General features: G+C 44.4%; 1 pseudogene; it reads right to left on the reverse strand.

Annotated features, from left to right (window-relative positions):
* Window positions 1-1,811: 1,811 nt before the first annotated feature.
* On the reverse strand, window positions 1,812-8,560 carry LOC140709303 (uncharacterized; annotated as a pseudogene).
* Between the last annotated feature and the right edge of the window lie 1,613 nt (window positions 8,561-10,173).

Below are 10,173 nucleotides of genomic sequence, written 5' to 3' on the forward strand. Positions count from 1 at the left end.
AAAGTTGCTTCTTTCATCAAGCCCTTTTCATGCATAGATGCTGAAGTTGGAAGACATGAGTTTGAGTCCTAGCTCTGCCATGCACTAGTTGTATGCTTAAACTCTGAGTATGTTTCCTTACTGGTTATATGTGTATAATGGTGATACCTAGAAAGATTTTTTTTTTTTTTTTTTTTTTTTTTGAGACAGAGTCTCACTCTGTCACCCAGCCTGGAGTGCGGTGGTGCAATCTCAGCTTACTGCAAGCTCTGCCTCCCAGGTTCACGCCATTCTCCTGCCTCAGCCTCCTAAGTAGCTGGGACTGCAGGCGCCCGTCACCACGCCTGGTTAATATTTTTGTATTTTTTTTTTAGTAGAGACGGGGTTTCACTGTGTTAGCCAGGATGGTCTCGATCTCCCGACCTAGTGATCTGCCTGCCTCGGCCTCCCAAAGTGCTCGGATTACAGGCATGAGCCACTTCGCCTAGCCAGGATTATTATTTTTTTAATCAAATTCTGTAATGACTAAGAAAATTTTTATGAATTATAAATGTAAATTGGTACTGAATACTAATAAATAACAAAACAGATTTATTAATTTTAAGTTCTAATAGAAGTTATTGGCCTTAGAAGACAAAGAGAATACTTCCATTTTAAGTTTTCCCCTGTTATGTTAGCATATTGAGAGCAAAGAATATTTAAAACACTCAGTAAATGAAAGTCAGCATTCTCCAGAGGGACAGGATTAATAGGATACACATATATATGAAAGGGATATGTGGAGTATTAAGGAGTATTGGCTCACACAATCACAAGGTGAAGTCCCACAATAGGCCGTGTGCAAGCAGAGGAGTAAAAAGTCCAGTCCGAGTCCCAAACCTCAAAAGTAGGGAAGTTGACAGTACAGCCTTCAGTCTGTGGCCGAAGGCCTGAGAGCCACTGGCAAACCAGTGGTGTAGGCCCAAGGGTCTAAAAGCTGAAGGACTTGGAGTTCAATGTTCAAGGGCAGAAACCATCCAGCACGTGAGGGAGATGGACGCCAGAAGACTTAGCTAGTCTAGTCCTTCCATGTTCCTCTGAATGCTTTTATCCTAGCCATGCTGGCAGCTGATTAGATGGTACCCAACCAGATGGAGGGCGGGTCTGCCTCTCCTAGTCCACTGACTCAAATGTTAATCTCCTTTGGCAACACCCTTACAGACACACCCAGGATCAATACTTTACATCCTTCAATCCAATCAAGTTGACACTCAGTATTAACCATCACAAGTCCATCCCTTGTCAACTTGAATGCATACATATCTCCTGAAATCACACATATTTTTTAAATAAAGAAAATAGTAAGTTCATAATTACACCTAATATAATACAACTAACTATCCTTTGTACAATGGGAAACACACCAATCCCCAATCCAAATACTACTACACAAAGTTAACAACACTTAAATGCTGATATGAAGTCAATAAATCTTATGTCACATGACAAATGATAAAAAGGAAATAAAATGAAGATATTTTATTAGTACAAGTATACACATGTACAACCACATACTTAACAAAATAAGGAGATACTCATGACAACTATAGTCCTCATTTCTACAACTGGTCACGTGGTAGTAGTTAGTATTGATGACTACCTTCTTCTACTACCCATTTTGTATTTGCTTTGTGTTCAGCAAGCACCTCAGCAGGTCGTTGTTTTTTACCTGGTGAAGTGACCCAAACCTTCATTCCTGAAGGGTCTAGGCAATTTGTAGTCCTGTGTGAATTGGGCTGTTGTAGTTTCCCATTGACCTTAATCACTGGGCATGATAATCCTAAGAGATTCCCCTAAAGGATCTCACATGCATACTCTTCCTTACCTCTCTTGTGGAGTAGTAAACTGATTTCATCTTGATAGTCTGGCCCAATTTCCCCAGCCCACACTGTAACTCCCTTCTTAGCCTGTTGACTCAGAGGTAGAAGGAGCCCAAAGTGTCCAGGTGACAATCTTAACTTCCAATTTAATGGAATCGCTGTTGTGTCTCCTGGCAACAGCATTCCTCCCTCTGTAACAAAGACCTCTGGGTCAGCAGAAGGTAATGTCACGGGAACAGGAAGCAAAAATGTTGCTAGTGGGTCACTAGGGGTGATGGTAGGTGGTACCACTTCCACTTCCACCCCTTGATTCCCGGACCTGTCAATCCTGGCTATGGGAGAAACAGTACTATATATTGGACGCTGACTCAGAGCATACATGGCTTTCTGGAGAACTTTGCCCCAGTCCTGCAAAGTATAGTTACCTAGTTGGCATTGTAATTGTTACTTCAGGATGCCATTCCACCGTTCTATCAATCCAGCTGCTTCAAGATGATGGAGAACATCGCAAAACCAGGAAATTCCATGAGCATGAGCCCACTGCTGCACTTCTTTAGCCACAAACTCAGTGCCTTGGTCAGAGGCAATACTATATGGAATACCATGACAGTGGTTAAGACATTCCATGAGTCCGCTGATGGTATTCTTGGCAGAAGCATTGTGTGCAGGATAGGCAAACCCATATCTTGAGTAAGTGTATTCCGGTGAGGACAAACCACTGCCCTCTTCATGATAGAAGAGGTTCAATATAATCAACCTGCCACCAAGCAGCCAGCTGATCACCCTGAGGAATGGTGCCATATCGAGGGCTCAGTGTTGGTCTCTGCCACTGGCAAGTTGGACACTCAGTGGTGACCATAGCCAGGTCAGCCTTGGTGAGTGAAAGTCCATGTTGCTGAGCCCATGCATAACCTCTATCCCTGATACCATGGCCACTTTTTTCATGGGCCCATTAAGCAATGACAGGGTGGCTGGGGAAAGAGGCTGAGTGGTGTCCACAGAATGAGTCATCCTATCCACTTGATTATTAAAATCTCCCTCTGCTGAGGTCACCCATTGGTGAGCACTCACATGAGATACACATATCTTCAGTTTTTGACCACTCAGAGAGATCCATCCACATACCTGTTCCCCCAATATTTTTGGCATCAATTTTTCAATCATGCTTCTTCCAAGTCCCTGATCATCTAGCCAAATCACTGGCTATAGCTCATCAATCAGTATACAATCATTTATCTGGCAATTTCTCCTTCCATGCAAAGTGCATACCAGCTGCACTGCTTAATTTTCTGCCCACTGGGAGGATGTCCCTTCACCACTGTCCTTCAGGGATTGAAAGGGGCTCTAGTGCTAGAAAGAGGCTATAATGCTGCAGCTGTCCACTTTCTGGTGGTGCCTGCACATCGTGCAGAATCTGTAAACCATGCCCTTGTCTTCTCTTCCGTCAGCTGATCATAGGGAACTCACCATGAGGTCATCAGTGCAGGCTGGGGGAGAGAAGGCAGGGTGGCAGCAGTGGTGACCATGGGCATTTCAGCCTCTTCCTCTTGTAACTTACTTGTGCCTTCAGGACCTGCTTGAGCCTGATCACGAATATACCACTTCCATCTGATGATGGAATGACGCTGTGTACTACTCATTTTATGGCTAGATGGGTCAGAAAGCACCCAGTTCATGATGGGCAGTTCAGGTCACATGGTGACTTGATGACCCATAGTCAAATGTTCAGTTTCCACCAAAGCTCAGTAACAGGCCAAGAGCTGCCTTTCAGAAGGAGAGTAGTTATCTGCAAAAGATGGCAAAGCCTTCCTCCAAAATCCTAGAGGCTTCCACTGTGATTCACCTATGGAGACCTGACAAAGGCTTCAAACAGCATCCCTATCTGCCACTGACACCTCTAGCACTATGCTAGGTCATATGGCTTAAGTGGCAGAGCAGCTTGCACAGCAGCCTGGACCCATTGCCAAGCCTTCTCCTGTTCTGGTCCTCACTCAAAACTGGCAGCCTTTCAGGTCACTTGATAAATGGGGCAGAGTAATACACCCAAATGAGAAATGTGTTGCCTCCAAAATCCAAATAGGCCCACTAAAGATTGTACCTCATTCTTGGTTGTAGGAGGTGCCAAATGCAGAAACGTATCCTTCACCTTAGAAGAAATATCTCAACAGGCCTCAGTAAGTTCAGTGTGATTGCTACTTCTTGCTCACTGGATCCAATCAGCATAATGTCATCAAAGTAATGGACCAGTGTCGTATCTTGTGGAAGACAAAAGCAATCAAGATCACTCCAAACAAGATTATGACACAAAGCCAGAGAGTTGATATGCCTCTCAGTTGGACAGTAAAGGTATATTGCTGGCCTTGTCAACTGAAGGCAATTTGCTGCTTATGGGCTTTATGGACAGGAATGGAGAAAAAGGCATTTGCCAAATCAATGGTTACATACCAGGTACCAAGAGATGTGTTAATTTGCTCAAACAATGAAACCAACTCTGGTACAGCAGCTGCAATTGGAGTCACGACTTGGTTAAACATACAATAATCCAATGTCATTCTCCAAGATTCATCTGTTTTCTGCACAGGCCAAGTGGCAAGTTGAATGGGGATGTGGAGGGAATCACCACCACTGCATTTTTCAAGATCTTAATTGTGGCACTAATCTCTGCAGTTTCTCCAGGGATGCAATATTGTTTTTTATTTACTATTTTTCTAGGTAGAGGTAGCTCTAATGGCGTCCATTTGGTCTTTCACACCATAAGAGCCCTCACTCTACCATTCATGGAGGCAATGTGGTGGTTCTGCTAGTAGCTAAGTATGTCTTTGCCAATTATGCATTCTGAAACTGGGTAAATGACCACAGGATGAGTCCAGGGACCCACCAGACCCACTGTAGGTTGGAGCTGAGCTAAAACTTCATTAATTACCTGACCTCCATAAGCTCCTACTTTAAGTGGAAGACCACAATAACGTTTTGAGTCCCTTGCAATCAATGTCAGCTCAGAGCCAGTGTCCAGTAGTGAAATGGGAGAGTCCCCTGAGCCCCATCACAGGATGTATGACAGGGTGTGTCTCATCTTTTCAGCCATCATATGTGCTCAATCCCTTTACAAGAACAGGAGCATGCAGGCAGGCAGGAGCAGAAGCTGGGGTGTGTGCTTTAGGGTTCCAGCCCCATGTTAGTATCTAGGGGTGGGTGCCTGTGACTCCTAAAGTCCAAATGGGTGTGTGTTACAGTGCACTTTTTTTAGCTTTGCCATCTGCAGATGGCTTAAATTTTAACCAGCTTAGTGCCCCCTTTGTACTCAGGTCCTTGTCCATTGTCCAGGAAGAATCAGGTCACACACAGACTTGAGGATGATGAACGCGGGGGTTTTATTGAGTGGTGGAGGTGGCTCTCAGTGGGATAGATGGGGAGCTGGAAAGGGGATGGAGTGGGAAGATAATCTTCTTCTGGAGTTTGCCTGTCTAGTGGCCAATCTCTCCAACCATTTTCACCTAAACTCCTCTCGATATTCAGATGCTCCTTCTCCTCTCTGCCCTGCTGTTCTGCCATTCTGCTCTCCTATATGTCTCCTTGTGGAATGGGGATTTGAGGTTTATATGGGTACAGAACAGGGGAGTGTGGTAGGCCAAAAGGAAACTTTTTGTTGCAAAAACAGAATGCCTGTTCTCATTTAGGGCCTTGGTTTTTCAGGCTTGAGGGCAGGGTCTTTGCTGGGGAACCACCCTCTTCTACCCAGTATTTCCCTGTCTCCTGTCTGCATCATTTCCCCACTCTGAAGATGCACATCTAACTGCCATTAGACTATGGACAATGGCCAATCTTAGCTACTTCCTGCTAACAAGGGGCATTGTTTCAGGGAAGACAGAAGTCAGATTTCTCCCAGAAGAGGTCTATCTAGGGGTGCCCAGCAGAAGGGAGCCATTAATCTGAGGTTCGATTGCCTGACCGTTCGGAGTTTGATAGCCTCTAGGTGAGAGAAAAAAAGTAAGTTTTATAAGGTTAAGTATGCATGGGTTAAACATGTGTATTATATAAGGAATGAATCTAGTGCCAAATATTACAGCGATAAGAAGTGAAATATACTAATCATTCTGAAAAAAATATTGTGCCTCATGGTATGGAACAGTAACAAAGGTGAGAACAGCAGCATGGGAAAGACTATAAAGAGGATATCCATGGAAGGTTAATTATTAACACTTATCTTTTTTGATTTTTAGCTTGAGGTCACCAATCTCTTCACATTGGTACTTTGGGTGCTCTTTTGGTTTGACAGAGTCACCTCAGGTGACTCCATTGGCTTTCCAGGCCATTACTCCAGTATAATGAATTCAAGAGTCTATTCCAGTGACCTTCACTGCCATAGGAGTAGAAAGAAGTACAGTGAAAGGTCTCTCCCAACCTGGACCTATAGAGGGAGAGAGGGAAGGAAGTACCTTTACTAGCACTAGGTCCCCTGGATTGAATAGAGGTGGCCCGGGATTGGGCCCCTGACCGTTGTTTCAGTTCCTATTGGAAATGGGCCAAAAAGGTTATGTGTTTAATTAAATCAAAGGTTTCTTGGTCCAGCAAGAAATCATTGGTGAGAAAAGAGTGTCCACACATCATTCTGAAGGGACACAAACCTAGTGTTGAAGGAGTGTGTCTAATACACAGTAGGGCTATGGGGAGAAGGGTAATCCAGTGGAGGTGAGTCTCCTAAGATAGTTTCCTGAGGTGCCTTTGATAGTATCATTTGTCTTTTCTACCTTTCCTGAGGATTGTGGTTTCCAGACACAATGAAGATGGTACTGTGTGCCTAGTGCCTTTGAGAACCCTTGGGTGACAGCCGCCTTGAGCAAGGGACCATTATTCCTCTGGAGGCAGTTAGGGAGTCCAAGGCAAGGAATTATCTCATTGATTAGTACTTTTGTTACCTTAGAGGCTCTCTCTGTTTGACATGGAAATGCTTCTACCCAGTTAGTGAAAGCATCTATCCATTCTAGGAGGTACTGGATGCCCCTTGCTTTTGGCATATGAGTGAAATCCATTTGCCAGTCTTCCCCTGGGTAGCCTCCTATACTTTGGGTTCCTGAGGGAAGAAGCTGTCAGTTAAGAGGATTGTTTCTAAGGCAGGTCTCACAAGCCTTAACAACCTATTTAGCCATTTGTATCAGTTTTTTTTTTCCTAAGAACAATCTCTGGGCCAGTTGATAGGTTTTGTCCTTTTAAGAACTTTCCACTGGTTGGCAGTCAGTAGATGAAGCTTGCCGTCCTCCAACTGTAGCCATCCTGAGGACTGAAAGATACATCCCTGAGAGGTGGCCCCTTCTATTTTCAGAGAAGAATATTGAAGTTTTATTTCTCTGATGGGGCCTTCCCAGATTAGTGGGGATTCAAGTGGGTCAGAGATCTGGGGCCCCCTTGCTGCTGATTTAGCTGCTCAGTGCACCAGCCTATTTCTCTCAGTTATTTTATCTAGCCCTCTCTGGTGGCCTTTACAATGAATTACTGCCACTTTCCATGGGAGGAAAACTATTCACTTCCTGATGGTATTTAATAGGAGACCCATTAGCTGTGAGGAAGTTCCTCTCTTTCCAGATAGTGCCATGGATATGTAGGACTAGGAAAGTGTACTTAGAATCAGTATAAGTGTTAACTGTTTTTCCTTTGCTTAATTCGAATGCCTTTGTGAGGGTGATTAGTTTGGCTAGTTAAGCTCTTGTACCTGAGTGGAGAGGTATGCTCTCAACAATATCATTCAGAGTAACTATTGCATACCTTGCTTTATGGGTTCCTTGTTCTACCAAAAAGCTTCCATCTGCAAAGGGAATCCAGCTTGGGTTCTCTAAGGGGGTTTCCTTGAGGTCTTCTGTGGCCGCATAGGTTTGTAATACTATTTGTTTCCAGTCATGTTCAAGCTTCCCAGATTCCTCTGGGAGGAAGGTGACTGGAATCAGGGAGGGACAGATTCTTAATTGAACTGAAGATTTTCTAATAACAGAGCTTGATACCTGAGGAGGCAGTTGTCTGTTAGCCAGAGACTTCCCTTAGAAGGCAGTAGTCCTGCCGCATTATGTGGGGTACAAATGATTAAGTTATTCCTCATGATTAACTTAGTTGCTTCTGGTACCAGCAAGGCTACTGCTGTGATTACCAGGAGTCAGGCTGGCCATCCTTTGGCTACCAAATTTAGTTCCTTACTCAGGAAGCCTACAGGCTGCTGGGCTGAGCCCTGGGCCTGTGTTAGAACTCCTAGTACCATTCCCTTTCTTTCTGACACATAAAGATTAAATGTTTTCTCCATGGGGAGACTAAAGGCTGGTGCCTTAAGCAAGCTTGTTTTAGTTGGTCAGAGGCCTTTCTAGCCTGCAGTTCACAAATTAGACAGTGAGTTTTAGCTGCCTGAGTCTCCTTTATAGGTGATGTAAGGAACAAGCTATTTCACCATACCCAGGTATCCATAGTCTGGAGGATCCTATAATGCCTAAGAAGCCTTGCAGTTGCTTGAGGGTGGGGCAGGGGCTGGTGGGCAGGGGAGAAGATGGGTTTAATCCTGCTTTGCCCAATGCCCTGGTTCTCTCTGACAACACCAGGCCTAGGTACTTCACTGAAGTCTGACAGAACTGAGCTTTAGATTTTGAAACTTTATATCCTCGATTAGCCAGAAAAATTAAGAAGAGCCTTAGTGCCGTCCTGAGAGATTTCCTCATTTGGAGCACAGAGGAGAAGGTCATCCACATGTTGCAAAACTTTAACCTGAGAGTAAAGGAACTCAGAGAGGTCTCTTGATAATGCCTCCCCAAACAAGTGAGGGCTGTCTCGGAACCCCTGAAGTAACACCAACCAGATTAAATTGGTGATTTGGTTAGAAGGATCCTCAAATGTAAGCAAATACTGGGAGTCAGGTGTAATGGTACGCAGAAGAAGGCATCTTTTAGGTCCAGGACTGTGAACCTTTTAGTTTCCTCAGGTATTTGAGCTAGCAGGGTATACAGATTGGGAACCACGGGGTGTATAGGAAACACAGCCTCATGAATGAGGCACAGGTCCTGAATTAGCCTGCATTCCCTGTTGGGTTTTTGTTCGCCCAATATTGGGGTATTACAAGGGCTGTTGCAGGGTTTGAGGAGCTACATACAGTATGGGGACCCTGGGCCTGGCCCAAGAAACCACTTTTTCCTTCTGGGCCTCCAGGCCTGTGACGGGAGGGGCTGCTGCGAAGGTCTCTGACATGGGCTGGAGACATTTTCCCCATGGTCTTGGGGATTAACATTAGGCTCTTTGCTACTTACACAAATTTCTGCAGCAGGCTTGAATTTCTCCCCAGAAAATGGGGTTTTTCTTTCTATCACAGTCAGGCTGCAAATTTTGCAAACTTTTATGCTCTGCTTCCCTTATAAAACTGAATGCCTTTAACAGTACTCAAGTCGCCTCTTGAATGCTTTGTTGCTTAGAAATTTCTTCCACCAGATACGCTAAATCATCTCTCTCAAGTTCAAAGTTCCACAAACCTCTAGGGCAGGGGCAAAATTCTGCCAGTCTCTTTGCTAAAACATAACAAGAATCACCTTTACTCCAGTTCCCAACAAGTTCCTCATCTCTTTTGAGTTCCTCTGAGACCACTTCAGCCTGGACCTTATTGTCCATATGACTATCAGCCTTTTGGGCAAAGCCATTCAACAAGTCTCTAGGAAGTTCCAAACTTTCCCACATTTCTCTGTCTACTTCTGAGCCCTTGAAACTGTTCCAACCTCTACCTGTTACCCAGTTCCAAAGTCACTTCTACATTTTGGCATATCTTTTCAGCAACCCCTCACTCTACTGGTACCGATTTACTGTATTAGTTCATTTTCATGCTACTGATAAAGGCATACCCAGGACTGGGAAGAAAAAGAGGTTTACTTGGACTTACAGTTCCACATGACTGGGGAGGCCTCAGAGTCATAGTGGGAGGCAAAAGGCACTTCTTACATGGAGACAGCAAAAGAAAATGAGGAGGAAGCAAAAGCGAAAACCTGTGATAAACCCATCAGATCTCATGAGACTTATTCATATTATGAGAATAGCACTGGAAAGACAGACCCCATGACTTAATTACCTCACCCTTGGTCCCTCCCACAACACATGGGAGTTCTGGGAGATAGAATTCAAGCTGAGATTTTGGTGGGGAGACAGCCAAACCATATCAGGCACCCCTGGTGCAAGTCCAACAAACCGGTCAAGAGAAAACTCCTCCATTACTGCTTTGGTGGCTGTAGGTAAGATCCAGTACAATTTCATGGATTACCCAGCAAATACTTCTGTTCTCTTCTCTTACTTTCCCAAACAAATGGAATATCTCTTTCCATGCTGA

Source organism: Chlorocebus sabaeus, chromosome 20 (assembly GCF_047675955.1).
Source record: "Chlorocebus sabaeus isolate Y175 chromosome 20, mChlSab1.0.hap1, whole genome shotgun sequence".
In the NCBI taxonomy this organism is placed as follows: domain Eukaryota; kingdom Metazoa; phylum Chordata; class Mammalia; order Primates; family Cercopithecidae; genus Chlorocebus; species Chlorocebus sabaeus.